The following is a 19,855-nucleotide window of genomic DNA, read 5'->3' as shown; positions in this document are numbered from 1 at the left end:
AAGGTTATGAATATAACATGCTGAATTATTCATTTCTCATGAAAAAGCCCACTGACCACGGTGTTTTGGAGTCGCTATTTGTTGTATTTTTCATGCTTTGGTCATACTTAAGGTAAGTATAAGGTTATGAATATAACATGCTGAATTATTCATTTCTCATGAAAAAGCCCACTGACCACGGTGTTTTGGAGTCGCTATTTGTTGTATTTTTCATGCTTTGGTCATACTTAAGGTAAGTATAAGGTTATGAATATAACATGCTGAATTATTCATTTCTCATGAAAAAGCCCACTGACCACGGTGTTTTGGAGTCGCTATTTGTTGTATTTTTCATGCTTTGGTCATACTTAAGGTAAGTATAAGGTTATGAATATAACATGCTGAATTATTCATTTCTCATGAAAAAGCCCACTGACCACGGTGTTTTGGAGTCGCTATTTGTTGTATTTTTCATGCTTTGGTCATACTTAAGGTAAGTATAAGGTTATGAATATAACATGCTGAATTATTCATTTCTCATGAAAAAGCCCACTGACCACGGTGTTTTGGAGTCGCTATTTGTTGTATTTTTCATGCTTTGGTCATACTTAAGGTAAGTATAAGGTTATGAATATAACATGCTGAATTATTCATTTCTCATGAAAAAGCCCACTGACCACGGTGTTTTGGAGTCGCTATTTGTTGTATTTTTCATGCTTTGGTCATACTTAAGGTAAGTATAAGGTTATGAATATAACATGCTGAATTATTCATTTCTCATGAAAACCTGTGTACATAGGAGACTTTGAAGAAAGGGGATGGATTTGTGAAGGGTTGCAATTCATGAGTGAGTGAGTTGGGTTTAACGCCGCTTTTAACAGTATTCCAGTTATATCACGGCGTGTCAGATTCCTGTGGGAGGAAAGCCCGAAGTGATGTAGGTCTCAGATGTTTACCACTTCGGTGAAACCCCACGAACACGGGTATGGTGCTGACAAACCTAGAAACATAATCGAGGCGAACCAGGATTTGAACCCACAATCATAGGTTTCTGACACAACTCTGCACAGCGAATCACGGCGCCTTAGACGACTGGGCCACCCGTGCCCCCCGTTGCAATTCATGAGAATGCGGACATTTGGGATGGTGGTGGACAGGAGAATGTGGATGATTAGGATGGTGGTGGACAGGAGAATGTGGATGATTAGGATGGTGGTGGACAGGAGAATGTGGATGATTAGGATGGTGGTGGACAGGAGAATGTGAATGATTAGGATGGTGGTGGACAGGAGAATGTGAATGATTAGGATGGTGGTGGACAGGAGAATATGGATGATTAGGATGGTGGTGGACAGGAGAATGTGGATGATTAGGATGGTGGTGGACAGGAGAATGTGAATGATTAGGATGGTGGTGGACAGGAGAATGTGGATGATTAGGATGGTGGTGGAAGATTGCAATGGTGTGGTTTTGAAAAAGTGTTGGACTTGGATTGTGGATGGTGGTGGTTTAGAGATGGTTGGGGATTCAGATGATGGTGGTTCTGAGGATTGAAGTGTGGTGGAAGGAAAGGCGAAATGTTGGGTATTCCAGGGTTGGCAGATGAGGGGAGGTAGAGGGCGGGCATACTTCTGATTTGTAGTGAGTAGGGGTGAGATATAGGGGGACGATGCAGATAATCAAACAATTAGTTCTATACGATGTAAACCACATTCTCTCCTATTTCAAAATTCAAATCAGGTTGGGGAGGACATACATGTTAGTTGTTCCTAAACAACATTGAAACTCATGATAGTTTACTTAACAGCAAATTGTGTCATTAAGATGCCACATACATTATTTCCTGCAATAAACATCCTGCTCACAGCTTATGGTAATGTTAGAATCACAGTTGGGTTTTATTTTCAACAGGTGCAAAAAAACGTGTAAGATTGTTGTCAGCTAGCAGCTGAACTATAGCTCACCTGAATTACACAATCCCCCTCCGCCGTCTGATGGAACATATTTCATTCTGTGTTTAACTTTCAACAGCAACCACCTGAAATCATAACAACATAAGTTGAGAGGTGAAATGTGACGTTTATGTATTCTACATGCTGAATAAGTCACAACTACATCTGTACTGCTGGAGTTTTATGGGAACATGTCATGCTGTTGTTTATTTCAAGTTGTGCTTCATGTATCTAAATGTTAATATCAAACAGGTGTACATTGTGACAGATGTACCTGATATAGGGGCTATTCCATTGGAATGATGCTCATCTGATGCTAGAGAGGGAGAGTTTGTGGTGGGTGAATTTGGGTTTGAAGTTGCTTTCAAGATTATTGGAAACATACACAACATCCTAAATGTCCACTCATCAAACGCCCGCATGAGTTTTATCTGTAATCTGTATGATGTTTTTGATCTTCAAGGTTGGTCTGTTTAAAGTCGCTCTTAAGATATACGTATTAAGCAGCATGCATGTGTCAGCACATGCACACGTTGTTGCTCCTTTTTGCTTGTACTCGTCCGGACTTATGCTGGTTTTATAGTGCTAGCCCAGTGAGTTTCACAAATACTGACTCTGAGCTGCCATCCCATGTTTTAGCCCCTTAATGCCGAGCGCCAGGCAGGGTAACAACAAGTAACATCTTATAACATTTTTGGTATAACGCGGCCGGGGATCGAACCACGGACCTTCCACCTTCTAGGCAGATGTTCTTTCCACTTACTAAGACCACTAAGGTGTTCAGGAGAGCGAGGCACAAATGAGACAAGTCACAGGTCAGTTTGTTTTATCCAGGTATTTAATTCCAGCATGATTGTCCAGCTACTTATTTGTTTATTTCTTGTTTAACGCCTCACTCAGCAATATTCCAGCTATATGGCGATGGTCTGTAAATAAATCTGGACCAGATAATCCAGTGATTGATATCATGAGCATCGATCTACGCATTTGGGATTCCATGACATGCATCAACCAAGTCAGCAACCCTGACCACCCAATCCCATTAGTCGCCCCTGACGACAAGCATTGTCGCCTTTTACGTCAACGTGGGTTGCTGAGGACCTATTCTACCCCGGATCTTCACGGGTCTGTCCAGCTACTGATTCCTTCTACTTCTACTACTAGTTACAAAAAGTTTAAATGCACCCTAGATATCTGAATCAGTAAAGACAAACTGTTAAATAAATATTTGTCAACACACATGCCTGTGCACACTCATGCACACACACACACTGACTGACTGACTTCATCATATCACAGTCATATGTATATCACCAGAAGGCATTTCATGATGTCATCTACAAATATGTTGTTGCGACAGATAACGGTTTATTGCTGCAATGTAATACAGCTTAGTCAAAGAATGTGTTCAAGAATGTATCAAAGAATGAGTCCCTATGAGAAGAGGCAATCAATGGACATCTGTAGTAAGGAAAATCAAGGTAAAATAATTCAAGCTGAAAGGTGGAAAAAAGATCCCGATCACTGATGCATCTTTGAGAAAACAAGTGGGATCGGGCAGTAGGTGTCCCAGGACGAATCATGGCACTATAAATATAATGATGACATCATCACCTCCTTGCTCAGTGACTCAGCAACAGCTTGGGATGTGGGGATGAAGTGATTGGAAATGGTCACAGCTGATGATTGATAACCGGTAATGATAGATCAGGAGTAGGAGAAATCTTGCATCAAAATAATTCTTGCCCAGTATCATTCATGGAAATAATACTAAATAATACTAAATAATACTAAATAATACTAAATAATACTAATACTACTATATATAACAAAACATTCATTTTGAACATTTTAATTACACATATTATCATAGACATAACACTAGGAACTGTTTATAAAGAGCCTGGCACAGATGATGCTTTTGTTAACTTCAAATATGAGCCACAATCTTATTATGACAAATTTCATGATCAAATTGATTCCTAGTTTTGAAACTGAAACCAAACATACTTTAATTCATGAGAACAGCATATGGACGTCTGTTTCTTTGGTAAATATGTATCTCACCTGGTGGTTCAAGTGCATCTGACACCAGTTGGTCAAACTGTGTTTGACACTTGGTGATCAAACCATCTGAGCCCTGATGGTCAAACTGTTTATGACATTTGGTGATCAAACTATCTGAGCCCTGTTGATCAAGCTCTGTATGACATTTGATGATCAAACTGTCTGAGACCTGATCATCAAACTGTAACTGACACCTGGTGGTCAAACTGTGTATGACATTTGGTGATCAAACTATCTGAGACCTGATTATCAAACTGTAACTGACACCTGGTGGTCGAACTGTGTATGACATTTGGTGATCAAACTATCTGAGCCCTGATGATCAAACTGTATATGACATTTGGTGATCAAACTGTCTGAGACCTGATAATCAAACTGTAACTGACACCTGATGATCAAACTGTATATGACACCTGGTGGTCAAACTGTATGACATTTGGTGATCAAACTATCTGAGCCCTGATGATCAAACTGTGTATGACATTTGGTGATCAAACTATCTGAGACCTGATTATCAAACTGTAACTGACACCTGGTGGTCAAACTGTGTATGACATTTGGTGATCAAACTATCTGAGCCCTGATGATCAAACTGTATATGACATTTGGTGATCAAACTGTCTGAGACCTGATAATCAAACTGTTTATGACATTTGGTGATCAAACTGTCTGAGCTCTGATGATCAAACTGTTTATGACATTTGGTGATCAAACTGTCTGAGACCTGATAATCAAACTGTACCTGACACCTGGTGGTCGAACTGTGTATGACATTTGGTGATCAAACTATCTGAGCCCTGATGATCAAACTGTATATGACATTTGGTGATCAAACTGTCTGAGACCTGATAATCAAACTGTAACTGACACCTGATGATCAAACTGTATATGACACCTGGTGGTCAAACTGTATGACATTTGGTGATCAAACTATCTGAGCCCTGATGATCAAACTGTGTATGACATTTGGTGATCAAACTATCTGAGCCCTGATGATCAAACTGTATATGACATTTGGTGATCAAACTATCTGAGACCTGATGATCAAACTGTTTATGACATTTGGTGATCAAACTGTCTGAGCTCTGATGATCAAACTGTTTATGACATTTGGTGATCAAACTGTCTGAGACCTGATAATCAAACTGTAACTGACACCTGGTGGTCGAACTGTGTATGACATTTGGTGATCAAACTATCTGAGCTCTGATGATCAAACTGTTTATGACATTTGGTGATCAAACTGTCTGAGACCTGATAATCAAACTGTAACTGACACCTGGTGGTCGAACTGTGTATGACATTTTGTGATCAAACTGTCTGAGCCCTGATGATCAAACTGTTTATGACATTTGGTGATCAAACTGTCTGAGTCCTGATGATCAAACTGTTTATGACATTTTGTGATCAAACTGTCTGAGACCAGATGATCAAACTGTAACTGACACCTGGTGGTCAAATTGTATATGACATTTGGTGATCAAACTATCTGAGCCCTGATGATCAAACTCTGTATTACATTTGGTGATCAAACTGTCTGAGACCTGATTATCAAACTGTAACTGACACCTGGTGGCCAAACTGTGTATGACATTTGGTGATCAAACTATCTGAGCCCTGATGATCAAACTCTGTATGACATTTGGTGATCAAACTGTCTGAGACCTGATTATCAAACTGTAACTGACACCTGGTGGTCAAACTGTATGACAGTTGGTGATCAAACTATCTGAGCCCTGATGATCAAACTGTTTATGACATTTGGTGATCAAACTGTCTGAGACCTGATGATCAAAATGTTTATGACATTTTGTGATCAAACTGAGACCAGGTGATCAAGCTGTAACTGACACCTGGTGGTCAAACTATTTATGACCCCAGTAGAATCCAAACTGTACCTGACCACTGGTCAATGGCATGTTCAACCACAACCGCCAAACACAGTGTGGTATTAATGTAAAGAATATCATAAATCATTTTCAGTTTTATGTCTGTGTACAATGATGATATATTTCTAACACCTATTTATTTCCTTATATAGTGTACATGCTTAAGTAACTTTGTGATAATGTCACACATCCATAGTCAACATAAATGTTTCTTTTACATATTTCAGACAATGAGATTGGGAAACAGGAATTATTCAACATAGATATAGCCTAGGTGAGCTGGTAGAGCCGTCATACCTATATATAAAGCTAATGATAAGCAGATGATGTCATTGTTCATAAAAGCAATATAAAGAAACGTGATTTAGACAAAAACACCATACCATCAAATCAATGAAATAACGCACATGTGGTTGACATTTCGAGTTGCCAAATGATAAACTGAAAAGAAATTAATATCTAAATAGGTAAACAAATGTTCCTTGTTCAAGGAAATATCAAATAATTTAACAACAGAATTGTTTCCAATGTGTAACATGCAATCTAGTGTTGAGAGCGTTAGAAATGAATAAGGCTCGTCTATAGCATGACCTCATCACAGAGTGACACATGTCCAACCCTCCTGACATACAGGCTTGTCATTTTCAGAATGCTGCTAATAGTTTGAGCAGCAGTTTGATGGGAAGTTTATCATTCCGGAAAAAAATAACATCAAAGGGCAATGTCTTTCGTAAAAATAATAAAAAAGGCACAGAAACAAAAACAAAAGTGTTTGGGCTGAAAGGCAAAGAGATAAATCGCATCACATAATTTTTGTCAGCCTAAACAATATCAGCAAGAAGTATGTCTGATGTTGTGCTTTAAGTGTGTCTAGAATGTTTAAGACAATAACTAAAAACAAAGATGTATCTGGAAAAGAGAGTTAAAAGTTCTTGGAATGAAATTAAAGTTTAATATTTTCTGGAGACAAATGGATGGCATCTACAGCTTGATGTAGGGCTGGGGGCATGGGTGGCCTAGTCATCTTAGGCTCCACAATTCACTGTGCAGAGTTGTGTCCCTTAGGCATGCCAGAAAGCTATGATCGTGGTTTCGAATCTCAGTTTGCCCCGATTATGTTTCTAGGTTTGTCAGCTTTGCTTGTGGGTTTCACCAAGTGGTAAACATCTGAGACCTGCATCACTTCAGGCGTTCTCCCACATTAAGTTGCTACACCTTGGCTAGGCATTCTCTATGAAGAGTAGAATATTTTAGCTGCCTGAAACTACGATCCCAGATTAAGCTACAAAACAAATTGTTTTTCATCACTGACACAGATCTAAACGTTGTCTGATCCTAAAGTTTGGCTTCTTTAGAATGTTAAATAGGCTTTCAGTGTCCCTTGCTTGTCATGGGAATGGTCTAAATTAGAGTGAGTGAGTCAGTAGGGTTTAACACCACTTTTAACAGTATTCCACTTATATCACGGCGTGTCAGCTTAATGTGGGAGGAAAGCCCAAAGTGATGCAAGTCTCAGACATTTACCACTTCGGTGAAACCCACGAGCACGGATATGGTGCTGACAAACCTAGAAACATAATCGGGGCAAACCTGGATTCGAACCCACAATCATAGGTTTCTGACGTGCCCAAGGGACGCAACTCTGCACAGTGAAGCCTTAGACGACTCTCTAAATTAGAGATGAAGTCATTACCGTGTGTGACCTAGCTGATTGTGTGTCATCCTACTCCAGCATTGTGGATCTTTGCTCAGTTTATCAACCACTAGGTTGCCTGGTCCTGACTAGTCTTATACATGTGGCTATCTTATACATGTTATAGTGCTGGCTGAGGCGTGAAACAACATTCACTCACTCCCTGACACATGGGATATACCATCTTTTCAGGTTGCCAAACAGTAGGATATAACCGTTGATAATATCAGCCAGTGTGTGATCACTGACATCCTGATACCAATGTCAGCATTTCATACTCAGAACAAATACCCAATTGTTGCTTCCCCCCAGAACACACTCCGAATCCAACCCCAGTAATATCATGTTGATTATGTATTAAGCATTTATTTATGAAATACTGTAATTATTTGAAAAGAAATATTCATAACATGTCATTTCACTCGAACCCGCCATGATATTGCAGGAATATTGCTAAAAGCGACGTAAGACAATATATACTCACTCACTCATTTTATTGAAGTGAATGAGTCTTAAGCCAACTTTGTATCTACCTCAAGGACAGGATGTTTTAAAGAGGCAGTTCAAGGTCAATCAGAAAACAGACATTTTCACTTGTGTCTGTTCCACTCTTGAAAATATCAATTTTGTCACTAGGTGAGATAATCATGTTTTTTGACAAGAAAAGACAGATCCTTCATGCCAGAAAGCTATGATCGTGGTTTCGAATCTCAGTTTGCCCCGATTATGTTTCTAGGTTTGTCAGCTTTGCTTGTGGGTTTCACCAAGTGGTAAACATCTGAGACCTGCATCACTTCAGGCGTTCTCCCACATTAAGTTGCTACACCTTGGCTAGGCATTCTCTATGAAGAGTAGAATATTTTGGCTGCCTGAAACTACGATCCCAGATTAAGCTACAAAACAAATTGTTTTTCATCACTGACACAGATCTAAACGTTGTCTGATCCTAAAGTTTGGCTTCTTTAGAATGTTAAATAGGCTTTCAGTGTCCCTTGCTTGTCATGGGAACGGTCTAAATTAGAGTGAGTGAGTCAGTAGGGTTTAACACCACTTTTAACAGTATTCCACTTATATCACGGCTTGTCAGCTTAATGTGGGAGGAAAGCCCGAAGTGATGCAAGTCTCAGACATTTACCACTTCGGTGAAACCCACGAGCACGGATATGGTGCTGACAAACCTAGAAACATAATCGGGGCAAACCTGGATTCGAACCCACAATCATAGGTTTCTGACGTGCCCAAGGGACGCAACTCTGCACAGTGAAGCCTTAGACGACTCTCTAAATTAGAGATGAAGTCATTACCGTGTGTGACCTAGCTGATTGTGTGTCATCCTACTCCAGCATTGTGGATCTTTGCTCAGTTTATCAACCACTAGGTTGCCTGGTCCTGACTAGTCTTATACATGTGGCCATCTTATACATGTTATAGTGCTGGCTGAGGCGTGAAACAACATTCACTCACTCCCTGACACATGGGATATACCATCTTTTCAGGTTGCCAAACAGTAGGATATAACCGTTGATAATATCAGCCAGTGTGTGATCACTGACATCCTGATACCAATGTCAGCATTTCATACTCAGAACAAATACCCAATTGTTGCTTCCCCCCAGAACACACTCCGAATCCAACCCCAGAAATATCATGTTGATTATGTATTAAGCATTTATTTATGAAATACTGTAATTATTTGAAAAGAAATATTCATAACATGTCATTTCACTCGAACCCGCCATGATATTGCTGGAATATTGCTAAAAGCGACGTAAAACAATATATACTCACTCACTCATTTTATTGAAGTGAATGAGTCTTAAGCCAACTTTGTATCTACCTCAAGGACAGGATGTTTTAAAGAGGCAGTTCAAGGTCAATCAGAAAACAGACATTTTCACTTGTGTCTGTTCCACTCATGAAAATATCAATTTTGTCACTCGATGAGATAATCATGTTTTTTGACAAGAAAAGACAGATCCTTCATGTATATCTATAACAAAAGAAAAATTAAATCCAAATATTTAATTGATATGATATTAAACAAATCTTTTAACTGGCTATATCAACTTTAACCCACACAGTGATATATTTCTAATTAAATAATGAAATAACTTGTCTCCCTCAAAAGTGATATCCTGACAAAATGCATATTGCACTGAATGAGAATATATGGACAGAAATATTTTTGTCAAAATGACCCTCTTGGCATATCAAATACCATCAGCTGAAAGGTTAGACGGCATGTTACACAATGTTCTGACATAATATACAAGAACTACCATGTCAGTTCTATTTACTTTGAAATCAATTGACAATGAGTTCCTACTTGAAATAGAGGATATGCTATTAAGTGTGGTATTTATTACCAAATTATGGAAACATACATGACATCCTAAATGTCCATTCATTAAACACCCGCATCAGTTTTATTTGCAGTATATATAATGTTGATGATCTTCAAGGTCTGTTGAGAGAGGGAAAGAGAGAGAGAGGGGATGGAGGGAGAGAGAGAGGAGGAGAGAGAAGGAAAGGGAGAGGGGAGGGGAGAGAGAAAGGGAGAGAGAAATAGAGAGAGAAGGTGAGGGGAGAGAGGGGAGGAAGAGAGAGGGAGAGTGAGAAAAGAGGAGAGAGGGGGTAAGGGAGGGAGGGAGAGAGAGAGGAGGAGAGAAAGGGAGAGAGAGGGGAGGGGGAGGGAGAAATAGAGAGAGAAGGTGGTGGGAGGAAGAAAGAGAGAGAGAGAGAAAGGAGGAGAGAGGGGGTGAGGGAGGGAGAAAGAGAGAGGGGAGGGGAGAGAGAGTGCAAGGGGGTAGAGAAAGAGAGAGGGAAGGGGAGGGGGAGAGAGGGAGGGAGAGACAGGCAGACACAAGGAGGGTGGAAATGGAAAGGAGGGATAACATCACATTCAAGATTATTGTTTTTATGTCGGATGTGCGTCTGTGCACCTGTGCACGCGTGCATGGTGTGGCTGCCTGATCTAGTCCGGACTAATGCCAGTTTTTTAGTTCTAGCCCACCGAGTTTAACATGGATACCCACCCCACTCAGACACAGTATATTTGGTTTAATGCCAATATGAACAGTATTTCAGGTTTCTTCACAGAGCAACAGTGTGGTATGGGAGGAGGGCCCAGGTGATGCAGGTCCCAGACGTTTACCTCTGTGAGGAGGACCATGAGCATGGGTGGGGTGCTGAATAACCTAGAAACATAATCAAGGTGAACCAGGATTCAAACCCAACATGATATGTTTCTCTCACACCTAAGGGATGCAACTCTGCTCAGTGAATTGCAGCACCTCTGATGACTCGGGCATCCTGGCCCTCCCTATCCTAGTAATCAAATGTTTAAGGAGTACTTTTGTTTGTTAACATTGCACTCAGCAATATTCCAGCTATATGACAGCGGTCTCTAAATAATCGAGTCTGGACCAGACAATCCAGTGATTGACATCATGAGCATCGATCCACATAATTGGGATCGATGACATGCAACAATCATTATCAGCGAGCCTGATCACCCGATCCCGCAAGTCGCCTCTTACGACAAGCATAGTCGCCTTTTATGGCAAGCATTGGTTGCTGAAGACCTATTCTACCCCGGATCTTCACAGGGAGTACTCTTCTGATCAACTTTTGATTAACACCAAACACCTATTGACTTCACACAGGGATTGTTTGCTGATATCTTTTTGTGGAATATCATATGAACTAGAACTCACACTGTTTCATCCTGCACCTGAACTATCATGATTAGTGTCTTGTAAATGAATTTATTTTCAAAAATATTTTTGTCCTATTTTTCAACATTTTCAAAATTTCATATGAACCTATTTCTGACATACAGACCCTGAAACAAATATATACAATACAGCCCATTCAAGTCTATAATGTTTAGCAAGTCTAGATTCCTGCAGTATCTGAAAATGAAGAGAGTCTCAGGGCTCTTTTTTATAATATTCATATTAAGATAATTTAACAACTGTTATTTTCTGTAAGATATGTTCATTTCAGAGACTAGATGTTAGTCTAAAAATTTGGCAGAGGGTGGTGATTCTTGGCAAGGGACGTAAGATGTTGTTGAAAATATTTGTTTAACCTTTATCACAAAATCACCATTAAATAAGAAGTGTAACTAACAAACCCAGATTGACCTGAATTTATTTACTATTTGTTGAATTATAACCTTTAGGCTTCCATTAAACCCCATCCAGTCCATAGTATCAGTTTCTCTGCCAAATTATTGTGATTTTACATTTAGACAGAACTTATACCTAAAAAACAGATAGTCAAACAAATAACAATTATCATTAAAGGTGAAGTTCCAGAAAAGCCATAAAAACCTATTCTGATATTTGCAGCAATCTCAATGTTCAGTCCAAACTGCTCAAAGCTTATCAAATTGCACCGATAATTTGACACACTAAGCTTAATGATCTGTCTTACAATAAAGCCAGGATCACATTATAACACTGTGTTCCAACTGGATAGAAAAGTATTGTATTTCACTGATAGGTAGAACTCTACTGATACAGCACACAGCTATAATAATACAATGTTTTAATTAGGATTAGAAATGTCAGGCAGCGTGTATGTGATTAGCATTGCATTAAACTTGAAAGGACGAGCGTTATGTTTGTGTAGGAAGTACTACTACTACTACTACTACTACTACTACTACTACTACTACTACTACCACCACCACCACCACCACCACCACCACTACTACTACTACTACTACTACTACTACTACTACTACTACCGACCCGTGAAGATCCGGGGTAGAATAGGCGACTAAGGGGATCGAGTGGTCAGGCTCGCTGATGTGGTTGATGCATGTCTTTGTATCCCATTTGCATGTCGATTCTCATGAAGTCAATCACTGGATTGTCATATAGTTATATAGCTGGAATATTGCTGTGTGCAGTGTTAAACAACAAACAAACAAACTACTACCACCTAAACTACCACTAACACTACCACTACCACTACTACTACACTACCAATACTACTCAAATCACTACTACCACCACCACTGCCACTACAACCACCACTTCCACCACGGGACCTGTGAAGATCCGGGGTAGAATAGGTCTTCAGCAACCCATGCTTGCCGTAAAAGGCGACTATGCTTGTCGTAAGAGGCAACAAACGGGATCGGGTGGTCAGGCTCGCTGACTTGGTTGATGCATGTCATCGTATCCCAATTGTGTGGATCAATGCTCATGATATTAATCACTGGATTGTCTGGTCCAGACTCGATTATTTACAGACCGCTGTCATATAGCTGGAATATTGCTGAGTGCGGCGTCAAACAACAAACGAACAAACAAACTACCACCACGACTATACTACGACTACTATCACCACCACTACTACTACATGTATAACTACGACTACCACCACCAACCACTACTACTACCACCACCACAACTATTCCTACTACTACTTCAAACAACATCATCTTGAAACAATAATACATTAAACAGCCAGATCACAGCTGAGAATTGCCAAGACAAACATGTTCCATATTGAGAGTCCATTGTAACCAACCAATACACATTCCAGTATTCCAGGACATCTGGTACAGGAGACCTTACAAATATAATCAAATGTCACATTGATAAAGGACATGGATAAAAACACAGTTCATTCACTACAAGTTGTGGAATATGAATAACATTGCCATCTATACATTGGAAGCATTTTCATGGGTGGAAACAAGTCTCTTTATGAAAACCACAACACTCTTTAGTTTGAAACATAAAAAAACAAGCAAGAAGATGTGCATCCTGGAGACTGACAAATGAAAATATTATGAAAAACTGAAAAAATGTGGAAAATCCCCACAGAAAGCATCATCAGAGACAAACCTCCACCAGAAAATATTTACACAACACATGGCGGAACTATTTGCGAAATGTGCCAACAAATGGACAGACATAATACAGTCATCGTGCACCACGAAAACATGTCAAGTTCTATTTTAGCAACCAGGGCATAAGAAATGCCAATTGTCTCCCTTGCAGAACAGGAATCAAGGTTAAGCGTACCGAAATAGACGAGACTCCTTATTTTCCCAGATTTTTTTAGCACCCAGCCCCAGTTACAGCAGTTACACCCACAATGTGTTACCTAACAGCGTCTATAGCGCCTGATACATGTACATTGCCACGACCGACATTCTCTCTGGGTGTTAGGTATGTCGGCAGGTGATGTACATATCACAGCGCTGGGGATACATTTCATTTTCATGCTGCTTGTTAAATCAGGCAGTGGAATGGTTCTATTATATGTCAAGTGATACGGAAATTGATATTACATGAGGGACAGATGGCTTTAGTTCTATTTATTGTAGATTTATGAAATGAGATTAGAGTATATATACATTAATGTATAATATTCATTGGTATTTTATCAATTCAATTTTTGTTCCATTGGTGATTAGGTTTCTGTACAAGCATTAAACTCTGGTGTATGTTTTTTAGAAGGTCATTGAAAAATTCTGAAAACATGCACTTGCCAGGGGATATGTCTGTGTATTTTCTTCAACCATCACAACCTTTTCTTTTAGACTTCACACCAGAAACAGGGGAAACGATGTATCACACCATTTAAAGAAATATAGGTTAGTTAAAATACATTTACAAAAGCTGTTTATATAAATATTATTGTCAAAAAAGTTTGGGAATATCAGACTCATTAAAGAAGAGTTGAGAAATGAATAAAGGAATGTATGTGACGCATATTTCAAAATTTACTTCGTCGCTAGACACAAGTTTATGACATCATGCATGAAGGCTTGTGTAAAGACTTAATTGATGGCACATTATGTGGTGTTAAAAGCACTTAATATTATGTTTTATCTGTCTCCAGACACACATATTTTTTATTGCCTGAATCTTCAAGTTTTATCACAGAAACTTATTTATACCTGAGCTGTCATCAATACATCAAATACAGATGTATATAACAGCATTAGGGTCTGTAAAGATTGTTTGCTAGTGCATGTCATGACGTGATAATAGACACAACATAATAGCTTAAATGGTGTTAACGACTGCATGGTTAGGGCCAGATTTGCAAAGCAAGCACATTTTGTGTTGTTATTCTACATCCATGAGATTATCTTCGTTTAAAACAGATTATCTTTTCAACTTTCACCAGTCAGTTGATTATATAACCTGAATTACCTCTCGTAAGAACTGTCAGAGTGCACTCTCCATCTCCATCATTCACAGGTATTTATTTCTACCCGATATAGTCCACCTGAATTTCCTTTATCATTTTTACGATTTTCCTCTTTATCGTTTGCTGTGTACCAAATCACCTTCTCTCCAATTGTTACCTGTAGTTCTCACCCTCTTTTCTCTCCATCATCAGTTTTCTTCCTCATTCTATCTTTCATTTGTCTGTCTTTACCAATCTTTCCATTCTCTCCCATATTCAGATTTTCCTATTAAAAAAACACCCTTAACCCTTAACACAAACAAAATCCACCCACCCCTACCCTTTAACACAAACAAAATCAACCCATCCCTACCCCTCAACACAAACAAAATCAACCCACCCCTCATCCCTCAATACAAATATAATCAACCCAGCCCTACCCCTTAATAAAAACACAAATACCCACCCACCTCTACCCCTACTACAAACAAAATCAACCCACCCCTCACCCCTCAATACAAATATAATCAAACCAGCCCTACCCCTTAATATAAACACAAATACCCACCCACCTCTACCCCTACTACAAACAAAATCAACCCACCCCTCACCCCTCAATACAAATATAATCAAACCAGCCCTACCCCTTAATATAAACACAAATACCCACCCACCTCTACCCCTACTACAAACAAAATCAACCCACCTCTACCCCCTATTACAAACAAAGTCAACCCAACCCCTCTCCCCAAATCACCCATCCCTAACCCTTAATACGAACAAAATCAACCCACCCCCAAATCAACCCACCCCTAACCCCAGAAAAGGCCCACTCCTCACATATACACACTCATACCATACAGTCTCTTTGGTAAATGATGTGTTTAATGTTACAATGCAGACACTGTGTTTTTTACTGTTACTAAGCAGACAGTCTGTTTCAACAGGAATCCAGGTGTGTTAATTACAGAAAAAATTCTCTTGATCAACACACAAAAATAAGTGAACAGATCGTTTGGAGATAGCTCCTTTCCAAAAGGGGATCCTACTGTATGGAACTCTCTAGCATCCAGCATGAAAAGCATCCAAGACCTGGCAACATTCAAGTCTTAAACAACTCTTCCAAGAAACCTTCAGGATATATAGCCAGGATACCCCCAGACTTTTCACAAGAACTTCCGCACATTTTTACCTGGAGTTACGTGTTATGATGCGTAGAGATACATATTGGTCTATATCATCAAAGCTTACTTCACAGAAAGAGCAAACCGAATAATTGTCATACGAACATCAACAAGCTTAAACACAAGCATGTCACTCGTAGCATAACCTAAAATGATGGAACTCTTTAGCAGAAGTCTAAAATTCTTACATAATTTTGAAACACTTAATCAGCAGTTTTTGCAACTCTCCACTGTGAGTGGGAGGTAAGCTAACAATAGCTGTGTACATGATATAAACCACTTGCAGCAGCAGGTATGGGAGGCGTTAACACCTCCATCACAACCATTGAGTAATGCACACAGGGTGATCGCCTTAAAGGTGCACTCTGCCAAAAGGCAATAGTCAGCTGTGTGTGTAAGTGAGTGAGTTGTGTTTAACAGTATTCCAGTTATATCACAGCCTGTCAGCTTAATGTGGGAGGAAAGCTGGAAATGATGCAGGTCTCAGACGTTTACCACTTCGGTGAAACCCACGATGGTATGGTGCTGACAAACCTAGAAACATAATCAGGGCGAACCGGGATTCGAACCCACAATCATAGGTTTCTGGCGTGCCAAAGGGTCGCAACTATGCACAGTGAATTGCGGTGCCTTAGATGACTGGGCCATCCATGCCCCCTAGCTGTGTGTGTGAGTTGTGTTTAAGGCCGCTTTTAACAGTATCCAGTTATATCACAGCGTGTCAGCTTAATGTGGGAGGAAAGCTCGAAGTGATGCAGGTCTTAGACGTTTACCACTTTGGTGAAACCCACGAGCACGGGTATGGTGCTGACAAACCTAGAAACATCATTGGGGCGAACCGGGATTCGAACCCAGAATCATAGGTTTTTGGTGTGCCCAAGGGATGCAACTCTGCACAGTGAATCGTGGTGCCTTAGAAAACTGGGCCGCCCGTGCCACCTGCTGTTTTTGTGATGTGTCTGCACCCCCATTTAATGACATGGTTGGACTGTGTTACTGAATTGACTGCCGGGAAAGGTGAATGTTGTGCATGTGTTGGGAAAGGATGGCTAGGTCATTGATTGATTGGTCGTGATGTTAGGTGGTTGGTGTTAAAGATTGAATGGTTGATGTTGGTTGGTGTTAAACATTGATTGGTTGATATAAGAGATTGATTGGTTGATAGAAGGTTGGTGTTAAAGATGGATTGGTTGATGTTGGAGATTGAGTGGTTGTTGTTTAGTGGTTGGTGTTTATGATTGATTGGTTGGTGTTAAAAATTGATTGGTTGGTGTTAAACATTGACTGGTTGATATTAGAGATTGATTGGTTGATAGAAGGTTGGTGTTAAAGATGGATTGGTTGATGTTGGAGATTGAGTGGTTGTTGTTGGGTGGTTGGTGTTTATGATTGATTGGTTGATGTTAAAAATTGATTGGTTGATATTAGAGATTACAAATGATTGACTGCTGGTGTTTCAAGGAAGGTATTTTTTCAAATGATTGATTTATATCAAAAATGGATGACTGGTGTCAAACATGTTAACTGGTGATACAGCTGCTAGCCGACTCTTCCTATGGCGAGCATCAAAGAGAACTGCCACAAACAAATCCACACCCTTGCAGGGCCTCAGCATAGATATCTCCTCCCCACACCATTGGTTTGAAGGTAACCAAATATTTATTGGGGAGATGCACCATGAATCACAGGTTTACAAAACCATAACACTTCAGTCCAGTGCAGAAAAGGTACAATTGCCACTTAATAACCATACATGTATAGATTCAGCTGATATTTGTTCATCCCCTTGTTAACTTCATTTGAACTCACCAGAAACTTAGCATGCATACATTTTCAAGCCCCGCACATCCTGCATCTGTTAGCTGTTAAATGATGCTAAGGTCAAACATCTGAAACAAATAACTGCTAATATGTAAGAAATACAGCCATAAAGATCTTGAAAATACACAAAAAATTGCCATTTGCATTTCATCAACCTGTTAGTACTGATAGGATTTTTCCCAAAACCTGCAAGAAGTCTGATTTGCAATTTTTTCCTAGTCTGAATTTCTGAGTTGGCAGGATCCAAACTGAACCATGGTATGTATAAGGGAAAAACAGGCTGGATTCATTGACACTTAAATCTCACAGCAATCTACAAAGTCACTCAAACATCTTTTTTCCATATTCGGATAGAATGGTGGGATAAATTGAAATCCGCCATGCACAAGAGTTGAGTTGTGTTACCATAAAAGGTGTAGTTTGCAAAAGGAAAAATAAGTTATCTGCACTTTGTAACAGAGAAAACTGTATACATTTGACACTCTCTGTGGGACAGATCTCCCCATAGCCCAGGTTCCCCCACCCCCAGGGCTTGTTTATTTACCTTCTCCCAGGGTGCCGACCTAGCTACCCTTAATTTTGTTCACACACCCCCACCACCCCACCCCCCTCCAACGTTCACCCCCCTCCCCACTAAACCTGTCCTACACACAGCCGGGACAACAGCCAGCTATAAATATTGCTGATCTCATTTCAGTCATGAATACTCCCTAAATGTATGTCACGGAGCTGAATATATACGCCTTTACATCATCTAGCTCTAAACTTGGGTATTTACATGATGACGTGCAAGGAGCTTTTTCTTCCCAAATCTTGAAAACAAGTTTATAAATGTAAAGGATGCTTTTCAAATTTGCAATACAGGCACATTTTCCAAATTTATTTTTTCATTATTCATTCATTTCATCGTCAATTAATTTATTGATGCTTATTTCATTGTAATTATGTTTGAATCAATTAAAGCACACGTAAACAGACCTCTTTGGGCATTTTCTTTGGAATTTAATAACCCATAAATCTCAATAAATCTGACGACTAGTCAATACACACAGTATCCCAGGAGAATATGTAGTGTCTATTTCAATGTATATGTATTGAATATTTCAACATAGGTACTTTAAATTGATGTTGACAAAGTTCTCAATTATTACAATAATTCCTTCCAACTCTCCAATTACACTATAATGATACTCTCTGCGACCAAACAAGCAATCATATTTCTCATATCACCAGCTCCTTGCAGTATAATAAATGACTTGCAGATATACATTTCAAGTTAGAGATTGAATTCACAACGCTCAAGGTGTCAGGGGAGTATCCAATTTGTACAAATCAGCCTCAAATAAAACCATGATATATTATTCATTAAGACAATTCACCCCATCCTAAGGCAATGTCTAAGAAACACCATCAATCAAATTCGTCAAACTCTCATTTTTTCCACCTCAATCTGATGACATTTAACCTGTTGGCCTACAATCTAACACCAGCAACTCCCTGTAGTTTCCCTTATATAACCTGACACACTCCCCTTTCATCTTCAGAATGAAATCTGAGGTTTCTAACCTGAATTTTTCTGACAATATCAAGAAAAGCGTCAATTTCACTGCCCCCCCACCCCACCCCACCCCCCAACTGCTCCCAAGTTGGGCCTAGCTTGTGTATGGAGCTATCTATCTAGAGGCGTGATGAACCACGTCTATTTCAGGCTTATGATGCAATGTGGTCTACATAGGGAGGGAATCCATGTCTTGTATCCCTGCTGTATTTGGGACAAGTGACTCACTGTTACAGTGGGACTGACCTGATCTGGTCTGACAAGCAGCTTAAAGCTCCTGTAGCCCTGGGTCTTAAAGCGACACTACCCTTGTCAGAAATGTATTTTAAAACAAAATACTGTTTACATGAAACTGGTCAGAAAAAAGTGCTTTACCCATGTCAAAAAAGTGCATGGAAGTCTACTTACTACTTTCATGAGACCGCCTCCGTGGTCTAGTGGTAGAGCGTCCGCCCGGAGAGCGGAAGGTCCGGGGTTCAATCCCCGACCGCGTCATACCAAAAGACGTTAAAAGATGGTACTTGTTGTTACCCTGTCTGGCGCTCTGC

The 19,855-nt window shown here is 39.7% G+C and overlaps 1 long non-coding RNA gene across 1 annotated transcript in view; it reads right to left on the bottom strand.

Annotated features, from left to right (window-relative positions):
• Nucleotides 1-1,937: 1,937 nt before the first annotated feature.
• Nucleotides 1,938-19,855, bottom strand: part of LOC125381898 — a 36,206-nt gene continuing 18,288 nt past the window's right edge. Inside the window, exon 3 of the long non-coding RNA XR_007222121.1 lies at nucleotides 1,938-2,017. This is a non-coding gene — a long non-coding RNA (uncharacterized LOC125381898). The remainder of the gene's footprint in view (nucleotides 2,018-19,855) is intronic.

This window comes from Haliotis rufescens, unplaced genomic scaffold, assembly GCF_023055435.1.
Source record: "Haliotis rufescens isolate VD_foot unplaced genomic scaffold, xgHalRufe1.0.p SCAF_2, whole genome shotgun sequence".
Lineage (NCBI taxonomy): Eukaryota > Metazoa > Mollusca > Gastropoda > Lepetellida > Haliotidae > Haliotis > Haliotis rufescens.
Note: the sequence above shows the minus strand (reverse complement) of the source record. Positions and strands in the feature narration are given on the sequence as shown.